This window comes from Gymnogyps californianus, chromosome 8 (assembly GCF_018139145.2).
Source record: "Gymnogyps californianus isolate 813 chromosome 8, ASM1813914v2, whole genome shotgun sequence".
In the NCBI taxonomy this organism is placed as follows: domain Eukaryota; kingdom Metazoa; phylum Chordata; class Aves; order Accipitriformes; family Cathartidae; genus Gymnogyps; species Gymnogyps californianus.
In genome coordinates this window covers 13,363,323-13,388,965 of record NC_059478.1, presented here as the reverse complement: position 1 = coordinate 13,388,965, position 25,643 = coordinate 13,363,323, and positions in this window count along the sequence as shown.

Sequence of the window (25,643 nt, the reverse complement as noted above, 5' to 3'; positions counted from 1 at the left end):
AAAATACACCTGGATAGATTTTCTGTTAAATTATCCATCTAGTTTATTTCTCTCTCTGTATTCACCAGTTCATATAACTAAGTGTATGTAATCATAAAGGAAATCTTAAAAGGACTAATTTTTATCTTGCTCTATTACAGTCAATTTTCAGAAAACCTCAACAAAACTTCTTTTACTCTCTTTGGGTATAACAGAGGTATATATCACCTACACTGACTCATGACTATATCGTCCAATCTGATGATCCACCAAACTAGGGCGGTTGTAAAGGCAGTATTTTAAATTCACTGTGACTTCTGAGCAGATGATTATCACATAGAAGAACCTGAACTTCCCCAAGGGCAATGCAACAGATCATAAAATAGGGCAACTGCATCCATATAATGTACCATTTTCCCTAGGGACATAGAGTGATTGATCGATTGATTAATTGTAGTTATTAAACCAGAATATCCACCCTCTGCCTTGTCACATCTCATTTACAAACTGGTTGTTGTCATAGGCAAAGTCATTTCATATAAATCGTTTGAGACACATATTTTTGTTGCAGATGTGAGGATAAAAGCCAAAAGATAAAGCACAGCAGCAGAATCCTAAGCCAAACAAATGGAAGAGATTTTAGACGTCATCAGCTATGTTCATAATATCAGTCACAAATTAAAAGGATAATCATTGCTATTGAAATCAGTGGCAGCGGAATGAAATCACCATTTTCTGGGAATGTGATAACACAAAGATCAAACTATACTTCTTCAGGTTCTGTGTGGCAACACATTGCATATATGTCCTGCATCCTCACTAAAAAGACATCATCTCCCTATCAACGTGACCAGCAGAGATCTTACTTAACGCCTTTCTCCCCTTTACTAGATGTTCTTTGGCTGAAAAGATCAGTAGCAAAAACTATATTGAGGAGAAGCTGAAGAACAAACTTTCCTCTGCTCTTATTTCACTTCCCCTGTTCCCATTTTCCCAATTTCTTTTTTCTCCTTGGTTTCTAACATCCATCGCAATTCACTGTCTTGTCCCACTTCTCATACAAATCCTTATTTAAAGGTTTCCTCCACGAAGCCCAGAAACAGAAATCCTTTTCAGCAAACAGTGCTACCATCCATAAACAATTATTAGAGAGAATTACTCAGATAAAGCTTTCCTTCACGTCTATGGTTGTTGTTTTGTATTTGTGTGCTTTTCTGTTCACACATGATCTTAGCACTCAAACTCACTTCTTATTGGATAAAAAGTGAGAAATAGTTCCTTGAATTTTTAAGATTATTCAAGGTTTGATTGCCTTTGCTGTTGAACACTTAAGCAAATTCAGAAAAAGGTGAGCCCAAAACTCACTGAAGACTAAGGAGACATTTCTATTGCTGTCAAATCACCTTTACATCAAGCTCTGTTTAACCTGGCCTTCCTCCTATACAAATACAATGTCCAAAGTGACTTGAATCTGTGCCACGTTTGTGATAGACGTTAAGCTCTCACTTGTGAGATTTCATGGAGACGACTTCTTTATTCCACAACTCTTTATGCCTATTACTTTCCTTTGGAATTCTGCCAACAAATTCCAATGCCCTGTCCACATTTTTTAACTATCTTAACAGATAAAAATAAACAAATGAACTTAGCTTACACTGAATCCGTAAGCTGACAGAGTCTTCCACAAAGATGAGAGGCTAGGAGATCCTTTTTAGTGTCTATCCATTAAAACCACTCTTTTCGCACCATTAAGCATGTAAGAGTTCATGTGTGAATTACTATCATCAGCCTGGAAGTCCCAATTAGAAAGATGACCTTCTTCTGCTAGCCATTAGTGATGGGCATATCACGAGAAAAGTGAAATTATTTGAAAGCCTAGTAAGTATCAAATACACTCCAGATATTTTAACATTAATCAAAGCACACATGACTAAACCTAAAATCCAAATTCATCAGTACTTCATGTCATGTTTGCTGCCATGGTAAACCCCACTATAACCACTCCTCCTTTCATCCAGTTATTGTAATCACTCAAAACCAACATCACCACCAAAACTTAGGAAACTAAAAGGGCAGTTAAAGAATGGCAGCAGGTTCACTAAAGCGAAAAGGAGTTCTGCCATCAAAGACTCTTCACAGAAGAAGCTACATTCTTAGCCACCTGCCATACATTCAGGGATGAAGCTGTAGCGCTGTTCCTTGTCTGACTATATATGAGACAAGTATCACATAAGAAAAAACTCTCACAGGACCAGGTCCCAAACTATTTAAGTCTCAAAAAACCAAACGAAAACCTCACCTAGTTTCTGAGACTTCCTAGGTAGACACAGACCACTACTGCAGCAAACAGAACACTGGTTTTACATTCTCCCAGCATCATCGTCTAGTTAATAAACAAACTGACAGTTTCCTTTTCTGTCTGATGACAAGAAATAGTCCCAATACAGGCCACATTAACAATGTCATCAACATACGGTGATAAAAACCAATCACCGCATGCAAGTAAAACCACAGGTACCCCAATTGTATCATGTTGCTCCAGGACAGAACCAGCCTACAACAGCTTTACCAGCAGAGCGTAGTAGCCTGCAAGAAGAAAGAAAATACTTTATCTTTGAGATTTCCTTTCCCATTCAGTTTCAAAACATAAAAGCAAACAAAAACAAAAAAGATAAAATACTCCAGACTATTTTACACAGGCTCCAAGCAATACTATGAGCAGAGTCTCTAGAGAGATTAGGATGCTTATACTAATTGTGTTTAACATTTTAACATTTTATAAATAAGCCATGGGGCAACCAAATCATCTTGTGAAATTACGATGGTTAGGATATATTCCCAAAAGTATAAGCATTTGAGTTTGTTAAGTTCTTTACTTGTATTGTCTCAGGCGCCAATAGGTTTATCCTTTCCATGGCTAAAGTTGGGATTTCTCAAGATCATGAAAAGCTCATGATGCCCTTCAAGAAACAAAACTCAACCTGCTTTTGCAAGGTAACTTATCTAATGCAAAAAAATGTCTGCATATTTTTTTTGAGATTGTAGGGAATAAGATTGGTCTTTCATAGTCATTAAATTGGTGTGAAAACCCAGGTTAGCAAGGGAGGGGTTGCTGAGCGCAAATCTGTATTCACCTACAGGTTTGATTCACCTTTGCAGACAGAAATCCCCTAGGTGGTACAGAGGTCCACCAAGGAACAGAATACTAACCAAGAGAGAAGATTAAAACAGAATTATGCAAACAAGACGGCAGATACTTTCTTTGGGACTAGAAGAAAGCTGTATCATCCAGCCACAGTAATAAGACAAAAACAAAGCACAGCAGCAAATGAGCACAAAGTTTATTATTACCCACAATTCATAGCCTGTCAGTGTCAAGGTGTGGAGAAAATGAGTTAAATAAGCAAAGACAAGATATATGGTGGATGGAGGACTCAGGAGAGGCAGTTATGTCTTCATCACCAATCTGGAGACTGGTAGTGAATGGGATCTTTTCACTGAAAAGGCCAAATAAAGGTTTTATTTTTATTATATTCCAATTTGGGAGGGAACAAAATGGTTAATGGTTAGGCAGAATGATTTACGTGATACCAGACTAGAGTGGAAACCAGGGTTACACAGCTTCTTTGATGACCAGATAAATAACCTTGCGCAATTAGTATCATCTGTGCATTTATCAATAAACAAAATAGTTTATTGCAAGTTCTTTGAATAAGAAGCGATCCTCTATGTGTCTTGTACAGCTCCTAGCACAGTAGTCTCAGACGGGCTTGTCAGACCACACTGTAATTCAGTTCACCAGTATCAATAAAGATAGAATATGTGGAAACTGGCTATGAGACCAAGAGTTTCAAATCACGGAAGCAGTGAGAGCTCACAATTTTAGCAGATCTTTTTTTCTTTTTTTTTGTCTACACAAGTAAAGAGGTTACAGTACAACAGATGCTAAAAGATCCTTCCAGCCAAAGAAGTTTGGGAGATTTTGTTTATAACATTCCAAAATGTAGAGAATACTGCAGGCTGCTGAAAGGATACTTTTGCTGACGTGAATCACCCTGTATGTCCCTCAGAAATCTAAGTCACTAGCAGGAGTGATATTATTCCTATTAAACAGAAAGCAGGGAAAGAACTTCCGATTCCAATGAGTTACCGTTCTCCAACTTATGCCTTTTCCTCCCCAGTATCAAGAAACATCCCCTATATCAAGAACGTCTGGTCCAGTGCCTGGATTATTTCCCCAGTATGTCACTGCAAGAAAATTTCTGTAGGGTTGATTCTTCACTTCTCAAGCCAAACCAGGGACAGTCACAAGAAGACAAGAAATCTGCAATGTGGAATGCCACAGGCTTCTGAAGGTTGGCTGTCAGCTCAAGAAACAAGACAGAATGGTGAGTGACACTCTGAAATAAACAGAGCACTCCAAGGGGCCAAGAATCCACTCGCTGTTTTGATTGTCATTTGATGTCATGATTGTCATTTCAAGAAAGGATCCTCTAAAGAGGATCCTATTAGAGTGGAAATTTAAAATAGTTAAAGCAACAAGGCACCTCGCTGTATTTATGACCATGTCAAATAATTCTTACACAAAGCCTGTTTGCTTGGGTTTAGAAACCAGCGAAGGAAATGTGCTGTTTCCATGTTTCATTTAACTTTTTTAGGACATACAGCTTCATACCTGTCACAGATTTGGTATTAAGTACCCAACAGTGTAGGTGATCTATAAGGGATAATAGCTCCCCTATGATTCGTCTCCTCAGCAGGCATTTTAGCTGGAAGAGAACATGAAATAGAAGTGGAGTCACAGATGGGGAACTGTATCTTTCAGAGACACTGGTCCAAGCTGATTTGGAGTCAATTATTTTGTTATGTTGAGGCTCTGGCCAGAATTCAGATCCTGAGCAAAGCATGCCTATCCAACATCCCACCTCTTACTGATTGCTGGAAAAGGATGCAGTAGTAGAAATAAAATGACCTAATAAAATCCTGAATGGAATAAGGGAGAAGTTAACTCTCTAGTAGAACTGAAAAATCTGTAGAAGTTAAAACAATGGCTGGGGAATGTTTAAACACTGTTTCGCCCTAACGCGCAGATAAGTTATCAGTGAAATAAGCTAGACCTTAGTCACAAGTAATGACAGAAATCTGAAACAAACTACACTTCCTATAAAAATTAAATCAATAAAAGGATTTTTTTGTTTGTTTCCCCCACTCAGCTGCTGATTCAAAAATAAAAAGAAATATGTCCAATACAAAGCTGAAGAGATTCTTAACACAGTACTGGTAGGGTCCATAACTCATTACTGGTTAGACTAGTATCTTACCAGTTGACACAGGAACAACTTAGTCCAAAGGCACAGCTGAGCAGTCAAGCTCAAACCTGGGCTGCAGCCAGTACTTTTTATTGCCTTCAAGATGCAATCAAGCATCCCTGCACAGTGGCATACTGTGGAAGCAGCACTCATTCAGGGCATGCCTCGGGAGCCTGAATGTACTTCAAGGTCGCACTGTGTCAGTGCTCTGAAGGAATTCCTAGAAAAGTGATCCATCAATACAAAGGGGCACCTAACCAAACTATCCACCTGTAAATGCCTCACACCAGTCTGGTCAAAACATGATCCTGAGATACACCCATCAGCGATGGCAGACCTCAAGCTCAGTAAAAACTCCTTGAAGAGAGTAACACTCAGTGTAACCTTCTTCTGAGCTTCAGCCACAGTTAACTGGTGAAGAAAGTTGAGAAGTTGCTTTTACTTTGGTTTTTTACCATAGCAGGTAACTTCTCAAAATTACTTTGAAAGACAGCTTTTCCACGTAATGCTGGACAGGTATGCCAATGGTCCTCCAGGAGTATGCAAAGGAAATTAAACACCTAATGTGTCATACTCCATTTGAATTTTGTGCAGAAATCAACATGCACTCAGATGCCTCTCAAACTGCCTTCAGGCCAGCACAGGTCCATGTAGTGTGAAACAGTCACATTTCCCTGACACAAGCTAACAATTACCTAAGAAAAATCACGTATAATGGGAAGAAAAATGTTACTCCTACTTGGAGCATCAGTACAATACATGCTCCTCAGTGACTTGCCTCTGAAACTGGTCTTCTTTTGCTGTCAGATATTCAGAATACAACAACACTACCTTGTAATAACTGAAGGCTATACTGTTTGCCGCACTTCTTTCATTCAAACTAAATGAATTTCAATTTGATTTCAAAGCTTATAACGTAATATTTTCCTTTTGGAAAGACTTCCTGCTATTTCCTGGTTTTGTGTCTCCTGTCCACAGTTTGAAATAAGTTTTGAGCATCTCAGGTCCGTAGACAATGCCATAGGTGAAAGAGTTGCAGTAATTATATGTTTGGGTTGTGGAGGTTTGTACTGCAGCAGGAAAGTATTTGTGGTAACACATGGGATGAAACATAGATGTGCCTTGTCGTATTTTTTGTGACGATGGATCGTGAGCAGGTGAGCCCCCGTTCTATTATTGGTTTGTTATATTTTTACTGTTTGCAACCAACAAAAAAAAAATTACATTTGTGAAAACTTAACTCTTTAAAGATGGAATAAGCACTATTGCAACAAGTACTACTCATAGGGACTGGTACGAATGGCTGGAGAAAGACACTACAAGAATAAAGGTGTTTGGCTGGGTTAGCAGAGAGCAATGGAAGCAAATCACGTTCCCACACCTGTCTCAAAGCCTCCCTCCCTTCCTACTTTCTTCACTACTGCTTGTTAAAGGTAACAACAATGGTAAATAACTTTCCATAACAGACTTCCCTGCTTGCCTGAATTGGAGAAAACGTGCTGATCCTGAGAAGACAAACGCAACAGGTATCACCAACCCACAGGTTTCTGCAGAAGTTAGTGGACAAGGGGGAACAACACCAAGAAAATGTTGGATGGACCAATACCCTTATTTATCAGCGTGACTTACAGCTATGGAAAGTTCTAGATATCCTCATCAGAATCATTCTGTTAAGGAGCATGTACAAAAAAGAGCTTCAGATCTCTTCCTCAGTGCTTTGGAAAGCATTTTTCCTACATTACCATTTATTTAAATGCATCCAGATGTGTTGATAACAAATACATTGCATACATGTTTCAAATAAATGGCACAGCCAGACCATACATAGCTAGACAATATGTCCATTTTAGGAAGCACTTGCTAAAGTACTGCTTTCTTATAGCATTTGATTTTTACAGACATGCTCCTTGGCTTCTAAAATATTAATAAATGCCACAATTGATATTAAAATGGAACATTACTTGCTTTCTAAAGCTGTCCCTGTTACCACTAGTCGTTTTTAACATTATAACAAATCTCTTTCATCAAGGTAAATGCCTTTCCAATTACATATGCTAGTATTTTCCCTATTAAAATCCACAGTTTAGGATGATTTTTGTTTGCAAAGGTGCCTGAAAATAACCTCATTTTTTTGGTTTTTCGAGGAATGAGATGCTCTCTGCTAACTGTTCATGAGAGAGCAGCAATTACTACCTATAGGGCTTTTTGTTCTCACTAACCCAAAATATCTATCTTCTGATGCAGCACAGATAAACTACTGCTGGGAGTCTATTTAAGTCTGATTTAAAAAAGGAACTGGAAAAGGGAAAAACTGGGAAACCATGGCAGATTGCACTTTTATGGTACTTACAAGATGATCTTACCGTCACTGCAATATAGCCATTATATGGATTATGCTTAAAGTGGGGCAGCAAGGTCTGTTTCAGAACTGCATTATCTAAAGTACCATAAAGCATTTTTCCTCCTTTCACAACTGGTGATGGAAACTGTTGAAATTATTTTTTCTCAACACATACACCTAGAAAATGTGTCATTTATCTGCATTTACTTAATATTCCAAGGAGATGGTTGCTGCAGTTTATTATATGATGATGTTTTAATCTACATTGAATATTTTAATAAACCTACAGTCTTAAACAGACCTGTGGGACAGACATATCAGCATTTAATCACACAGTAACCCAACAAGTCTTTCTGTCTTAGCATACACAGAGAGAAATAGCAGCTAAGATGTAAGTATGTACGTATTATATATTAACAGCATCACTAAAATACAAAGCTGAGCTATAATACAAAGGCTCCAATTGCATCAGATATAGAAAAAGACTTAATAAAAGATACTCATGGAAATAAATGAAACAAATCGTTCTAAATAGCATATGACTGGTACATTAACACTGCATTGATTTTTTCATGTGTTTATTTTTTTTAAAACTACATTTTAATAACAGCTAAGAATATGGATATTTCTAGCACTTGAACTAAATTAACTTTTTATGGCTATATATTAAAAATATGAGACCAAATGTAAAACCCTTAGATATTACAGCACTAAGTGAACAATCAGGTTCACAGTATGGCCTACCGGTCCTGGATATTTTTTGTGCTATAAAGTGGAGACAAGAATGAGGTTGAGACATAGGAACAAGGAATAGATATTTCATAGCACCTCAACCAAGTCTCCAAAACCATAAGAAAGCCATTTCAGCACACAGGTTCTACGCATACCCTTTTGTATTCCAGCTTTGACATGCCTTAACTCCTCTGAAAATGCTCTACATATGAAAGCACTTTACAGTAAGTCTAAGATGAAGAGAGGGAGGGATGAACAATTAAGTGAAACTGTTCAGCGTGTGGAGTGCATTCTGGGCCAGTAGCATTCGGGCTTCTTCTTGAATTGAGCTCTACAGTTTTCTGCTGGGTTAACTAAAGCCATACAACTCATCCACGATCATGTTTTAGAGAAGAGGACACAAGGAGCACTAAAATGGGATTTCTGCATAAGGAGAGAATAGAAGCGCTGACTGAAGAAGCATAGCCAGAAAGAGATTTCCATCTAAAAAAAGTACTTTGCCCTCTCCTAGTAAAAATACACTTTAAAAAACTACTTAATATAAGATTATGATGTAAGTTATTCTTCATGAGAAAAAAAAGTAGCCATAAACAGAACTCATCAACTTTGGGAGCTGATGTTTGGTTTTCTGGAATGCTCACTTGAAAATGTGCTTAAGTTGACGTAAGTCAAATGTCACTATCAGATGGCCTGTGAGTCACGATGTGCAGCATGATAGGACAGCATACGGGTAAATATGTTAAAAAAAAAAACCAAACACAACCAAAAAAAAAACCCCCAACCCGCCCCCCACACCAGCGTTACAATAACATGCCGGTAAACAGCCTGAAGAGGAAAGCTAAAACTAGAAGGGACTGAGAAACCAGTACCTTTTCATACCATAACAAGTTGCTCAACTGTCTCTGTTATACTGCTTCTACGGATAAATAAAATACTTACAGTATAGCCAAATTGATACATTGCAGGAACAGTGAAATATTTGTAAATAATTGCTGAAACAGAAATTTGATGGTAAAGTGAAGAGGCAAGGAGATAATTAAAATGGAGTCAGAGGGTATCAGGCAGAAGTAATCAAACAGTAAGATGGTGTTACGTTCACTTTCTATTGCATACAGTCCATATTGTTGTAACACTTTCACCTGATGAATCAAGGCATTCTCTCACTCTAATAGTTTGGTTATATTGTTTACTCTCTTGCTGGTTGAAAAAGAAAACATCCACCCACTTCAACCTCTTCAAATTGTTTCAGGACAATTAAGTCCCTGAAAACCAGAAACAAGACTAGAATGTGGAGCATTACTAGAGATGCAATAGGTGTTGACTTTACTGATGGCTGATACCAGTAAGACTTCAGGAGCTAGAGAATACCAGCCTGCTTCAAAACCCCTATTCTTGCACAGATGCATACTAAAGCAAAATAGTCAAAAGAAAGTCTCACATGACCTATGATGCTTTCCCTGCTGACAGACCGGCCAATATTTTATTTTGAAACAGGGGCAACTGTATTCAATGCTAACCCTTCTGTATCACAGAGGAGCATGGAGAGGGTGCAAGAGAGTCAAAGGAATCCGTTCTTCTCCATTCGTATTCTAAACTAAATTTTGTAGCCTAAGAATAAACCAAGGGAAAAAGACAATAACTTGCCAGATAAATTTACTGCTCATTAGCTGGATTTTTTACAGACTCTTATACTTTATTCCCTAAAGAATACAGGCTCACATACACAGCCCAAAATATCTGCAGTTTCGGCCTCACAAAAGTCACCTAATCATATCCGAAAAGAACAAATGCCCTTGCCAGATAGTGCTATACTGAAAAAGAAAAGAACACCATAAAAATAAATTCTGTGACTACTAACTGTTAAGTGCCATCTCCCATCATTAAATCCAAACCTAGTTTGTCACAATGGTCCATGCCAAGCACAAAAGCACCCAGTACAGCACAGCAAGCAGAGCTGCCTGCAGTCGACATGAGAAACCTGGCAAAAGGGAAAGGTTGAAATGATGTGGGTCCTCAACTGCACTTCATTGATGCTAAGGAGAGGCTTCATTTGCAATATGCTGTCTGAAGTTCCTCCCTGAAAGCAGACTCTCTCCAAAAAACTAAGCAAAACTTAGCTTTTCTTTAAAAAAACCAGCCAGATGAGAAGAAGAGGGTTTATTGAGCACACTTCTGGTCAATACCTCTATAGTTAAAATGATCATGCAGATGAGTATAGAAAATTAAAACATACTTTCTTTCTCTGCTGAAGGATTTACTACTGCATCTCTTATCAGGAAAAGAAAATCGTGGCTACCCAGTTATAGGCTGTCACTGATTGGAGACAATTGTACTGCAATCATCCCACTGCACAACAGAGCAATGATGGACTGTGGGAAGGGAAAGTGGTCAGGGCATTTATCTGCATGTGTGAACATCTCATCCTCTACTATAAATTATTTTTCATAAAGAACCATTGGAAGAGGGATAGTGCCCCAGCTGTTCCTCTTCAGATGAAGGCAAAAGAGACAACCCCTGTGCTCTCACTCCTGGCTACTGTCACAGTCCCTCCTCACTGTACTTGGTAGGTAGGGCCCAACACGCTCTTCAACCTTTCCTTCAAAACGCAGGTGGAAGGAGCAGAGTTTGTAAATGAAAGAACAGTTTCCACTTAAGTTATATCCAGAGGTCAGTGGGGTGTTAGGCATTGCAGAGGCTACCTACAAAGGAGGTTTCTCTCTTCACTTCATTTCACAGTTGAATTGAATTTCCCCGATTAATTACAATATATTTGAAGGGAATGAACAACAAAGAAATCCTGTCTCATGCTGATTTTTAGATAACCATGTTACTTGACTCTAGCAATGCAACTCTGATTTTTTTCAGTCTGCATTGTACATGGCAAACATGAACAACCAAAAGTCAAAATAGCCAGGTCCTCTCATACCATTTTTCCACAGACACTGAAAACTCACATAAATTTGAGCAATACAGAGATAACCTGGTAATGCTTGAGCAATAATGCACTATATTTATAGGCAGTTCTTGAATAATGAGATCCCAGAGATACTGTTATTATCTTTACTTTCCAATAACTTAGCTCCATTATTCATCTACTGCGAGTGGATCATTTTCATGAATTTGCATTACAAATCTAAACCTTTTCTAGTTAAAGCTTTCATATCACTTTTGTATGGTTCTAATATTTCCTAACACAAAACAAAACAAATTTGCCTAGTGTTTTGAATTACAAAAGCAATATATTCAGTCTACAAATTTCAAATGAGGGTAGTTTTCAATAAACTGAGATAGGCATTTTCAAAATCTCTTCTTAAAGGATTTGCACATTTAAAAACGCTTCACAGTCAAATGTAATGCCTCCTGTTTGCCAACAATAGCAGTGACACAATTTCATGCTGTACTAGATGCTGTCTTTGCAAGTGCTTGCAGGCTATTCCTTATACTATCACTGTTACCCTTTGATAGGACCTTCTCCAACAGAGAAAGGTATTCGGTAACTCCAGCATAACCATCTTAAGTGAATTACACAACAGCAGTTAATTCTGTTTTGTAAACAAGGGGAAAACAGCGTAACCAAGACTAAGATACTTATTTAGTAACAAATTACTAAGTATTTAGCTGCCCATTCCTGTATTTCACGGTACGTACCTTGCATAAACTAGCACGTAAAGACAAATCATGAGCTCACAAGACATTGAAGATCTGAGCTGCAGAGTATTAAAGAAAGAGTAAACAGGGGCCTTTGTTCTGCTGAGAGGACAGAGGAGAGAAAAATGTATCGGTTTCCCAGCATTGACTGGAAGAGCAAACCCCTCCGTATGCTAACCTGTTCCATGAGGGAGCTGCATTTGGCTGCCCGAAGAGCTCCAAGCTGCCTCTGCTCCCCTGACTTGTCTTTTCCCAAGTCCTGAATTCTTACAGTAGGTTCACAAGAAAAAGCCTGTAAAACCTGATGCCTTAGTTAGCCCTGCATCCAATAATAAAAGCACTTTCAAAATCCCAAGATTTAAAAGGAAGCATTACCATTCTCTTATAGCTATCCCAAATAAAACCTGTTAACACTAAACTCATACCTCTGCCCAGAAGGTTACTTGTTACAGCACTGAGGCCGCTGTGACAGAAGTGACTGACATTTCCATTACAACGTATTTTTGCTAAGCTACACGACAGCAAAGTCACTGCTCAGAACATAAACCCAAAAGCCAGGAGAACTCGACAAACAAGTCAGGTGCATTGTCACAAGTCAGGCAACAAGAAAGGGCAAAGCCTGGGCTTGCAAGGAAACAAGACAAGGAGGGCAGGGAAAGGAGCTCACCCCTCTGAATTCCCGGCTCATTCATCTTGCACCTCGTTTGTGAAAACAGGCCCTCAGAATCGGGAGAAAGGAAGAACTGCAGATAGCATCTTCGAAAGCTAGGCTCTCTGCAGCAAGACTCACAGGCAAGAGGGTAGAAATCAGAGCTGAGCCGGCAAACGCTGCGCTGGGTTGTGACATACAGACACAACCAAAAATTGATGGATATAATGTTAGAACTTTTCAGAAAATTCCAATACATGCAGTTGTTTTCATCAAACTTACCTTGCAGCTATTGCTTCCTAAATATTGTGGTACTAACAACCTGAGAATGAAAATGATTACCAGCCCACTGAAACTAACTTCATCGATTTTCCCTGTCTAAACAAAGTGCAATGCAAAAAAGGTAATCAAACAACCAACCATAACTGTGAAAACAAAATTGGATTTTTAAAATACTGTCATTTTTATTAATCTGAGGTGATATTACTTAGCTGAAGATTGCCCTTTCATTTACAATAAATGTGTTTTTTCAAGTTAACATTCACTATTTAACTGAACAAAGAGTTATTTTAAAAAAAACTTCTGCTGTATTTCAAACAAAAGCTATTTTTTACCATGAAGTCATAAAACCCTGTGAAAGGAGTTTACAATGGGAGCACTGACATCCCCTTAACTGCAGCAGCACCAGCTAAGGCAAATGTAATAGGGAAAAAATTTCAAAGATAAGAATCAAAGTGTTTTATCAAGGTTGTTCATCCTATTACAGTCTCTACTTCTACAAACCTTTTAATGTAGAAAGTCACCTGCTGGACAGAAAGCTGTTGGTATGAATCTGTATATAAAAGCATTTTTCAGTTACAGTCTGTGCCTAAAATGCCAATAAGATTTCTTCTGTGGAATTTCTTTTTAATGAATTTTGGCTTAAATGATGGTTCTACAGTAGGTTGAGCTTGTTAATTTTTTCTTCTTTTTTAACACACAAAATTATATTTGGTGTAATAATAAGTCATATTCTTTTCTCAAAAATACAGTCAAAGTAAAACCACTGAAATGTCATATCTTGCCATAGGTTTACACTGCTGAGGCTCAAATCAGAATCCAATTCTTGAGTCCTTGAATGTTGCTGTTGGCCTAACCTTGGAAATACTGAGAATAAGCTAAATACAGCCAAGAGTACTTATATCTGAGCAGACACACATTTTCAAATGTGTAAACATTTTCAAGAAGGGGAAAAATATCTTAATGCACTGCCGGACTGATTAAATAATTTTGAGAATTCAAAAATTATCTTAATAAATTAAAAATGTAACTATTTTCTCCCTCTAATTCCCTTTGAGTTTGCTGATATGTAGCATACTCTCACAAGAGCTAATAGTGTCAGTAAGATCCCACTGGATTTGTTTTTATGGAGACGTGGACATATTAATTAAAAAACAGATGAAAATAGTGCAGGTTTCATTTCATTGAGCTACAGAACAGCTACTGAAATAATCTGAGAACGACTGCACATTTCTTATTTGTAAAACAGAAGCAAAGTATTCCAGCAGATACCATTAACAAACAGCACACAAATAGCATCATCTGTTTATGTATTTGGCTAGACTCACTTGTTTCTCAGCATAAGACAATGGTATCTGGAGAAATATATGTATACAATAAAACACAACTCTTCACCCAGTTGTCCCAACAGATGCATTGTGTGATTTAATTGGCCATGTCTTCTATCATAATGAAACAAGTTTTCCAAATACATTAGCTGTAAGACTTAAGAAATAGCTGAGACTGAAAAGGCCCAAGGAAGAACAAAATACATTTGAAAAGAAATAACTGGATTTTTTAGACATTGCTAGGTATCCATGAAAGGAAATGGATGGGCCAAACATTCGTGCTTAATACAAATCCTTTAAGTTAAATCTATGCAGGACTGAAGACTTTGTAAAGCTTCTCTAGCAAAATATGAAACATTTTACTGAAAGCTCTTCACCCCTATGATTTGGTTATGAAAATGGGGTTCTTTTACCCATATAAATCAATGGTTTATAAATTCAGAAGCCTATAAAAGTACAGTTTCTTCATTTATGTCAACACACCTAAGCCTGAGCCAATGTGAACAGCCTGTAAGGGACTTAAAGAGTGAAAGAATTTTTGTTTGGATGAGGAGACAATTTTTAGTCAAGGATATTAATCTCAAACTCCTGTATACTAACTTGAGTATTTTTCTATTAAACCAATTACTAAAAAGTACAGTTTCAGTATTTTATGTGAGGGAATGGTTTGATCAATATTTTTTCATTTTCCCATGGGGAAAGTTAAAATTATATATAAATTTCAAGCAGAATTATCCCAGCTTGAAATATTGCAGTTGCAATACTGCAAAATACTCTTTTTGAGTCAATGCAACATTTTGCTTAAGCTATCAATAGAGCCAGAGTGTTCCACAGAAGTTGCCTGATGTATGCATCACACCAGCTTGTTCTCGCTCTCAGCTGATATCCATTGGCACTTCCGTTATTTGTATGATGCCAAAGAGTGCTGTGACTCGTGAGAGGCCAGCGCATGCTTCCCAGATATTTAAGGGTTCTTTTCATGCTCTGGTTCTCATGGTTGCTTTTTAATCTGGTTTAAATCTTTGAGCATAGAGCAACAAGGAGTCCTGTGGGACTTGGCAAGAAGCGTGTCTGGATGTTATCACATCAAGTGGCAAGTGACTGGCAGAAATTCCAGGATGTGAGTGTACGGTTAGAGGCAGAGTGCCCAAACCCTTGCAAATCCAAAGCAAAGGCCAAATTTTCCAAAACTCTACCTCTGCATACCATTATCTATTTCAAAAACACCTCATTCTCCAAAGAACTTGTATTCCCTGCCCAGTGTTCTCTGAAGGTGTCCCTGACATGGAATATTCTGTGTAACATCTGATCCCTTCCAAGGACACAGTAATACATAATGAAGAAGGCTTTGATTAAGATTTCCTCTTAGCAACGAACTAGCCAGGCACCAGCTGCACAACTCTTCGCTTTCCAGGATTTTTGCTATGAGGAAGACATGCCAGCCATGTCAAATTTAGGCCAAAGTAGAAAGGAGAGGCTTTAGGGAATCAGAGTGCATCCTGTATTTCTGAAATATGTTTCTTCCTCATTCTGTACCAAAAAAAACTTTGTAGAATTTGCTGACAATACATTTTCTCACATGGGCTATTTCAAAATTTCAGTGAATTTATTTTCTCCTCCTTCTCTTTTTGTTACCTCATTTCTTTCTTAGCCCATTTTCCTCCATTCCCTGGGACTCTTTTTGACAAGAAAAGAAATCCTGTAAACTGAGAGGCCTGACATACATCCACAAACTTGTATCATTTACCATAAGGCAACAGAACGTCTATTATGGATCACAAAAGCAAAGAACAAAAAATAAAAACCTTAAAATAATTAACTGGTCCTGAAATTGATAAGCAAATAGAGTGAAACAGGCTACACGCCACCCCAAAAATCACTAGCAGCACACACATTGCAAAATCATTTAAATTGCTTCTTCATAGGAAAGGGAAAACCATAGGTGCACATAAGGGGGTAAATTTCAGCTCCTGATCAAGGACTGATCTGCAACTTGGTAACAGAACGCTGCAAGGGGTACAAGACCCCAAACAGGAAGAGAGAAGCTCCGTGATATTCTTTTTTTGGTTTTAATTTCCATCCACATAAAATTGTTAGCCCAAAGTTCAAGATGACAGCTGATGTGACTATATTATCAGAAGCAAATCTTCCAAACAAAAGCAACAGCAACCACACAGCAGCGAAGCCCAGTCCCTAAATTTGCACCTGCACTTTTGTCCTTACGATCACCCATGACTGCCAAAAATACTGACAGTGTGCAGCAAAGCTCATATGCGTGAACATACTGAGAAAGCACATGGACCATCGATGAGTTCTTTTCAAGCACAGCACATTTTAGCGTGGATGTCTTGCAGGTGCACTTCACAAGATTAAAGTGTAAACATATGCAAGCATTTAATATCACACTTCATAGAGAAACTGTTTATAGTGATAAAATTAATCCTGTTCGCAAATGTCTGAAGATCACAAGAACAGCCATATTTTGTTTGAACAAAGGTCCACAGTTGGGAAATACCATAAGAAACAAGGAAAATACAGAATGGCATGTCCTTCCAGCAGGATACTATATCTGAAAGCAGAGGCAGGAATTATACCTGAAGATTGCATTTTCTTTAAAATCCACAAAATTAGGCCTATTCATTACAGCATGAAGTAATCAAATCCCATTTAAGACTATTCGCATTTCAGATCTTCATCATAACCTCTGACAGGGAATTCCACAATTTAATTATGCATTTATGAAACAAATATTTCCTTTTGTTGGTTTTAAAACTGCTGCATGATTATGTTATTCAGTACACCTTCATCCTTACATTATAAGAACTAATAAAAAATGCTACCTTTCCTATACCATTTGTCATTTATTAGACCTTTATCACAACCCTAGTCCTCTCTTTTCCAAGGAGAAGGTATATAGCCATTTAATTGGTCCTCAACAAGAAACCCTTCCATGCCTTTATTCTTCTAGTTCTTTGTAGCTCTTCTAGCTCCTTTGGGGACTTTTACCAGTCTTGTCTGTAATATTCAAGACAACAATGCTACCTACATTTCAAAAGGATTGTACTCATTTTTTTCTTTTTCTTATTTTTTTCCTGGATGTTTTGTAAAACTGTATTTGCCTCAATGCTAGTTAAAGAGGAAACAGTTTTATTGAACTAATCACAATAACACTAAAATCTCCCTCCTGACTAGTAACTACTAAGTCAAAATGCATATTTAAATACATGCATCCCTTTGCATTTATGAAAACTGAATTTCATCTGTCATTCAGCTTCATAAAAATCATGTTTTACCTCTTTAGAATCAGCTTTACTTTTGAGTATTCAAAAATACTTAATCAATCAGCAGCCTGTATCTCATAACTAATCACGCCTTTCCAAGGTTATTTACGAGCATGCTGAATAGAATCGATATCTGAGCAGCCAGATTGAAAATCCTCCCTTCAAAATTCACTTTCCAAATATCAGTGACACACTTACAGAGAAGGCACAAAGCTTGATTTGGGGTGTTTTGACTTGGATTGCAAATCTTTCGCTTTCTAAAAATTTTATTTCACATGGGATTGTAAGTGTTAGAGCTAGTTAAACATGGGAAATGTTTTCAGAACAACTCATTTGAGCGGAACCAATTTTAATTTGGACTGTTTATGATATATTACTCGTGTGAATTTTCACACAAATCTTTGCAAATATTGAATTTTGGGTTATTAGTAGATTTTGTTTGTTTGTTTTACAGAAGAAAAATAATTCTTTACTGAAGAAATGAACCCAGAAATGGACAAGTTTCCTAGAAAACATCATACAGTCTAATGACAGCAACTACAAACAGTGACATACAGGGACAATTCTACAGCTCAAATCACAAATTTTAAATATCCAAAGCATACACTGAGCAGACACCACAGACTCTCTGTCCCTATGTTTGCAAAAGGAGTTAAAATGTTTTAAAAGTTAACCATAAAATATATAACTATTCTTCAAATAAAAGGTATGGGTTGTTGAAAATATTATTTTTGTCCATAACTAATCTGGCCAACTTCAACCACAACTCAGTTATTTGACAGCTTTAATGGCATGGGTAACCCACTCAGTGGCAGAGAATTTCTTCAAATACAGAATAATATCTATTATCCTAGTTGGAGAGAGAGAAATGAAAAAGAGACGTGGGAAATAAGAGAGCTGCAGTTCCAGAAATAGTTTTCAAAGTTAAATCCTTCTGGTCAGCCTCTGTGCACTGTAACAGACTATAATAACAGGCAGTCACCTCACAAAGATTAAACTTGACATTATATGTTCCTTTTCAGAAACAACTGGGCATAATCATATCCTGCTGCCAAAACTATGAAACTTGCTGATGATGCAGGTAACAATCTGAAGCAGATGTTTCTAAGCCTGTGACTATTTAGGAATCCTATCTTGACAGCAAGTCCTACCCAGAATAAATGTACTTTATTGTTAATAGTAATTAATTCTCATCTTATACTCCTTATTATATTGTCTCTGCAGTAGTTACGTGGGCTTGCTCAATGCCCTAATTTTTCCTCACTCACAGCCATTTAAAATAAGCTTTTTGAAACTTGTGAGCTTGCTGAGCTGAGGAGATCTTTTTCTTTTTAAAGTGTGTGCTTGCCTAGCATTTCTATCCAAGCTCCTACAGCTCTGCTTAAGAGTTAAAAACTGTAATAAAATTGAAATATGTTAATATAAAAATGAAGAATGGGATTTGTCTTACCATATTAAGAAGATTAAGCAATGGCTAGATAGTCCTGGACCATCTAGGGTTTAACTTCCACTTGTCAAAGCTGCTTCCTCATCTCTATAAAGACACCAGATTATAGCCCTTCTCCAAGGTCAGGCTACTCTGTCTCTGCAAGTGAAAAACATGAAAGAGATTTATTAGGCAGCAATATACATCTATGCATTTTATCTTTCTGCAGTCTAAACACCTAGGAGATGCTTGAAGCAGAGTTTAAGAGGAATTCAAATGAATTATAAATGATGATAAAGTCTAACTTGATTCAAAACTGATGGGGTTGCATCATTTAACATTGTCAGTAATGTTGAGTGCCATTTTTTAAATGGTACATTTTTTGTTTGAACACGTGTCATACACCATTTATTAGCAAGATATCAGTATATCTCAGACTAGCTTTCAATTGGAAAATCATCATAAGCATATTTTATATTACAGTGAGCTTTTAAAGTTGTAATCAGTTTATAGGAAGTAGTTGAAGTGTGAACAACCATCTCCACAATTCTCATGGCCCACACAAAGGCAGACATACTGCGTGTATGTATGTATATATGTATGCACACATACATATCTCTCCATATATCATCTCTCCATAGATATATTGAACAAGAAAAGAAAAGTAAAACTGAGGAACCTTTTTTCAGACAGTACTTCACAGGCAGGTAATGGACTGGCAGCTATATAAAGAACATTTAAATAGATAACAAAGTATATTGATAGTATATAGCCCTGTTAAACAAAGCACTGGCAATATACTAAACCAAGGAGATTTCCAGGCATAGATCACTTTAGAGTACATCTACAGAAATTAAAAACAATAACGTAACAACAATTGTCAGTATTGTCATTCACACTATTTCTCCTATGGTATCCCGAATGCAAGGTCAATGTTATGATGTCCGTACTGCTTTGTGCCACACATCACCTTTCATATGACTGGAGCATTAAGTAAAACTTTCTGCTTGCAAATAGAAACTGTGTCTTAAATGTTAGTATTGACCAATCCATTCTTGTCCATTTATTAAAAGAGAACAAATTTTTTTAAGCAAAGAATATAAACAACTTTACAGAAAAAGAATACGGCCAGAAAAATCTGTTCCTCAATCTTTGATATCTTTTTTGTTACAAAAATAAAATATTCAAAGTTTTAACACAAATTTTGTAGGCACACTTCCCACAATGAAGAACTTCAGTTCCTCTCGGTGTCTGTTTTCTTCTTTCCCTGCAAGCACTCAAAGCTAGATTTGGAAAAAAAGGGGGAAAAGCACCAAACCCACTCAGCAGATGACATAAAAAATGTCCCCATGAATAAAATGAATCAAATGTGTAAGATTGTTTTCAGATGAACCCAGGCAGCCTGTGTTTATTATGAAAGCGTCACACTTACACAATTAAGAGTTAAGCTGTAATTTAACACAAACTCGGTATTCTAAAAATCAACTTAGGCAGCAGATTCTGATAGCAAAAGTTGCATTCTCTCTCTCGATATTCGCCCCTGCTCGGCTCTGGTGGGCATCGGCACTCCTCCAGCCCTGTGCTCGCAGCTATCTGCACCCCAGCACCGCAGGAGCAGGTTGCAAGGGTTCTTCGTTCCTGCCTAATATTCCAAGTGCAAGTTTATAACTCTGAGAGTCCCTGGGCCTTATTTTTTCCAGACCTTAGTTTATTTACAACATGTATTCCTCTGGAGGTTCTCATAAAAATCTACTGAGGATTTTTACGCAATAAAAGCAATAAAGTCAAAAAATACAACTTTGCCTAATCCTCAATCCTGAAAATTCTTTCCTAGTTGTATTTGAAACACTAACCTTAATGAGTTATTCAGGCATGTACCTGTAAGCAAATGGACAATATTTACAGATCAAGAAACTCAGAGTTCAGGATTTGTACAGATACTCTTCCGGCAGTACTGATGCAGCTAGAACAAAAACTCTACTTGTCCATTAAATTTGGTCCTAATAGAAGCAGACCTATTCAAATAGGCTGCAGAAAATTGGAAGAAGCTTGGGAAGATGAGATTTCTCTGATGAATGTCACAATACAGTGCTATACATATTGGAGGACAGAATTTAAAGTGCTTTCCATCTACTTGTTATTTCTTGCTCCTTCTGTGTTGGGATGCAGTTTTGCCTGTCATCCTTTGCTTGAGATCTGTGTTTGCCCCAGCTCAGAATATCTCCATAATATGTCATTTTGGATCATGTACTTATCATACCATAAAGATCCTTGGAATCAAATTCCCGCAAAAAATGTCATCCAAACCCTTGTGTATTGTTTAGGTTGACACAGGCTATTTAAATGATAATAGCTGCAAATGCTCGCATACGGTATTTCTCCCGAATATGCTATCACTCCCTCTCTCTGAAACCATCACCAGTGGTTCTCTCATGCTGAAGGTTAAACAAGAATTCTAAAAATCTTTCAATTGGATTAACCAATACGATCAAAGCTTGATGGTTTCATAAACATCAGCGTATCTGCAAAACAGGACTTGAAATCTCTAAATAAAGCCAGGTGCACACTTTTTTCTATTTAGGCATCTTAAATGCTATTAGTTTGAACTTCAGGTTTAGTGCTGCAAAAATGAATAAAGTATTGATTAACCTGACAAAAACAAGGAAAAATTATGGATTCAGCTAGACCTGAAAAGGAATATTGTTGAAATTAATTGCATCTACCAACCCAACCTAAATCATTTTATATAATTTAGCCTGTAAAAAACACAAAGCTCTTAATTTTTCTTGTTTATACTGGATAAAACAATCTCATGAATTTCCATATTTATATAAATTTATTTGCAAGCAGCTCTAGTCCATTCATATATGCACTAAAAAAAAAAAGTTGAGAGGAAAGCTATGCAGTAAACCTTTCACTGAAGTCCCCTCATGTTTACTTCTCAATTGAATGAGAGCACCTCTAAAGACAGCAGAATCATTGATAGATTATGACCCACCACGCTGGAAAATTGATTCACCGACAGTGACTCAGAGAAAAAACTTCATCTACTGAAGAACTGCTACCTGCAGCAGGTATATATTTTAGTGATTCCAACCCAAACAGACTGAAAGGCCAGTTGTATTTAGTTTCCATAATTCATATAACTAGAATGTATTTTTATAGGCCCCACATACACAGACTTATTAAGAAAGGGACATGTACATAAACAGAAGGCTAAGGAACATAGAGTCAAAAAGCAAAGAAATTATCAAAAGCAAACAGCCAGCCAGGGGCCTTACTCGAATTCTTGAAAACCATCAGCCTGTGGTTGTGCAAACACTATATTTGCCAATGCAGAGTGCTTATCTCCTCCTGTGTGTAGCTTACATAGCATCACTTTTTCCTGCTCTGTAGTCATCACCTGGTTTTGCCTGGCAATGGTTTACTGGTGGATGTTGATTCAGCTGGCACACTTGATGACGGAATTTGTTAGGAACAATATTGTGAGTTTTTAAGCACCATTGTGTATGTAGCACCTGAAACCACCTCATTTATAAACACTTTTGGTGTTTACTGTAATCTGTGTCACATAGCAACACTACCTCCGTTAAAAAAAAGCAAAAATCTTTTGAATAGATTGACCAATATAGATCAAAAAATCACATCAACTTTTACAGATTTTCTGCCAAGTCCTCCTGGGCAACCAGCATAACTCTACTGATTCACAGAATTATCCTAATTTGTATTTGTATCAGTTGAGAGTCTGATCACATCTGCTCATGTTTTACTTCAAGGTCAAACATGATGAAGTAGCTTATAACAATTACGGCAATCAATATTTCTATTATATAGATACTTTATATAAAATATACACTCCCCAGTATCATGGACATTGAATGGCATCTGTGTTCCTATGTCATCAGTTACACATTTTTTTGAAGCAAGCATATGATGAACTAAGATTTAGCATTTGGGATTGTCAGTAGCTAAAGCAAATTTCTAATAGACAGGAGTACACAACTAAAACATTACAAGAAAGTTTCAAAACTATAATTCTGTTTATACTGGTACTGAGGTTTTAACACTAGCCAATATACATACAGAAATACCTCCTCCTTCTTCTTTATCCTTTCATCCGAGAACAGCAGTAATTCCAAAATCCTCTGCAAATGATGGTGGAGACTCCTATAAACTCAACATTTTTGGCTTTCTTTCCAAGTAATGAATCTGATCCCAGGCCCTCAGATGTAGCTTGTACTGTTCACAAAACTTTCTTTCCGCTGGTATCTGTGCACAGCAAGGAGACAATCTCCTTTTACTCATAGACTCTCATGACAAATATGAAAACGTTGCAACTGCAAAATGTCTTTTTTTTGCAGTTCCCCACTAATCAAGTGCCACATCATTGAAGATCTGCTTTGCATGGAGCCTTGTAATAGTCAATCAGTCTCTCAACCACATACCATAACGCTGCTGTGGTTAACTAAAGTTGCTAAGCCTCCAAGAGCATTGCTTTACATCTTAAAATTTGACAAACAGCACGCAGGATCTTAACCTGTTTCTTACAGGATATAAAGACAACGCATACAGAGTTGGTTGAAACATTTGACAAGACAAATGAGATCAAACCAGATTTTGCTGCTATGCTGCAAAATAAAAATACACAGGTATTTTTCTTTGACTGCACGCCTCTTTCACCACAGGGTGTAACTTCAATCTCCCACAAAATATTTTAACTTTTGCTATCCCTTAGGTTTTTTTTCTGACAATCAGTTCCCTAAAGTTCCTCCACCTTTCTTGTTCACCAGATATTGTGCATGAAACAAAGCTTTTTTTCTTGTGCTTCTTGTTTAGTTATGTGACAAATCACATTTCTTGCTGGTCAGTTTTCTGAAGCCTTCTATCCGAGCTTTGTGCACTGCATGCCTCGTCACTAATGATGATCTGTCAGAACTGTGAGGTTTGGGGTTTTTTCCAAACTTATTTTTATTTTTGCATTTGACAAAGCACTACAGGCCACATACCTGACATACCACTATTCTGTTCCAGCATCTTCCAGTTGAATCATAGCAGAATAAAGCCTATCTCAGTCATTTAGAGTAATTCAGCTTTCTCTCTCTTGATGGATTTAATCTGCTATTTATGCTGTGAATCCCGGATGGACAGTACCATTTAACTCCTTACTAGTTGCTTGCTGCTGCAGAATAACAATCTGCACAGCATGTACCTCAGGAAATCTGACATTAGAAATGTATTATTTTTGTACAAAAACATAATTGGTAAGATGCCAGCACTTAGGCTGTGGAATCATCCTAGCTGTCTTGAGCTTGTCAGCTTGTTACAATACTCTGACTGATGACCAGCAAGTCGTCAGCACACAGTGTTAACGATAGAGCGACATTTAAATTTTCCTTACCCACAAATCATGATGGCATAGATTACCCAAATTTCAAAGTCACAACTAACATTAGATTAAAATGCCTAGTATAATACGTGCTTGTTTGTGGAGCAAACTTAACAGTGTATTGGAGAAAGATTCTTCATCCCCCTGAGTTTGCATTACAGAGCACTGCAGTCAGTGGTGGTGTAGCAAACATGAGAGCACTCTTCCCAGCATTGTCAGACCATCACTGGATATGGATAAATGGAAGTGTAAAATGCATGAAGTCAAAGGTAATCTTTTTAGGCTTAAAAAGTTATTTCCTACAAGACTTGTATGGAGAAATTGACATGTTAAGGTAACTCTTGAAATTAAAATACTGGAAGGAAAAAAATAAACATGCAAACATAGGTAACACCATTCAAAGTTTAAGTAAAGGCCTCAGTATATGCAGTAAAACATTTGTCTTGCCAAAAAAAGTCATCAGGTGGCCTTGTGTTTAAAAAAATAAATTGCACATTAACACATGCATTTTTTTTGTAGTTCCATACTAACATGTCAATATTTCTGATCCCATTCATGCCATAGTAGAATATATAAATGTAACACGATAAGCTTTAAAACTGGTGACTTAAAATTCCAAATCCATTTTACACTTTTGAGCCACATAACTTTGGAAGAAGAGTGTGCTTGCTGGGTGAATTCTGATGACTTCTTCCAATTTTAATACAATTGCATTACAATTACCATATTTGCAAAACAAAGAACACAAACCAGAAAAGCATAAAAAGAAATGGATGATAACATTTGCATTTGCACAGTACATTCAATGTAAGTTTGATTTTTTTTTTCTACTCAGCATCACAAATGTGTTTTGAAACCTCAATGCAGTAAGCATTATGCGTTCATTTGAAGAGTTTCATTTGCATTTAATTTGCCTTCAATGGCTGAATAGGATATTAATTTTGGAGGCTTATAATCATTTCTTATGAAATAATACTATGATCTAGACATGAGAAATCTTCATATTTTTACAACATTTTTCACTCAACACTATCCTGTTTTTATTATATGTTTGAAAGTGGAAATTCTTAGCACAAAGTAATTGTTTTTTTTTTTAACAGGCTCTATTGTTCCGAATTTCCTTTGAAACTGTTTTTAATGTACACGATTATAGTAATTTTTTCATTAGCAGATATTAATACATCTTACTAATATTGCATGCTAGACCTTCTTTAGTGCTGGGGGTCTTCAAAGTTCTCCAGCTGTCTGAGGGTCACCAAGTACTGAGAAAGCTTCACCTGAAGCT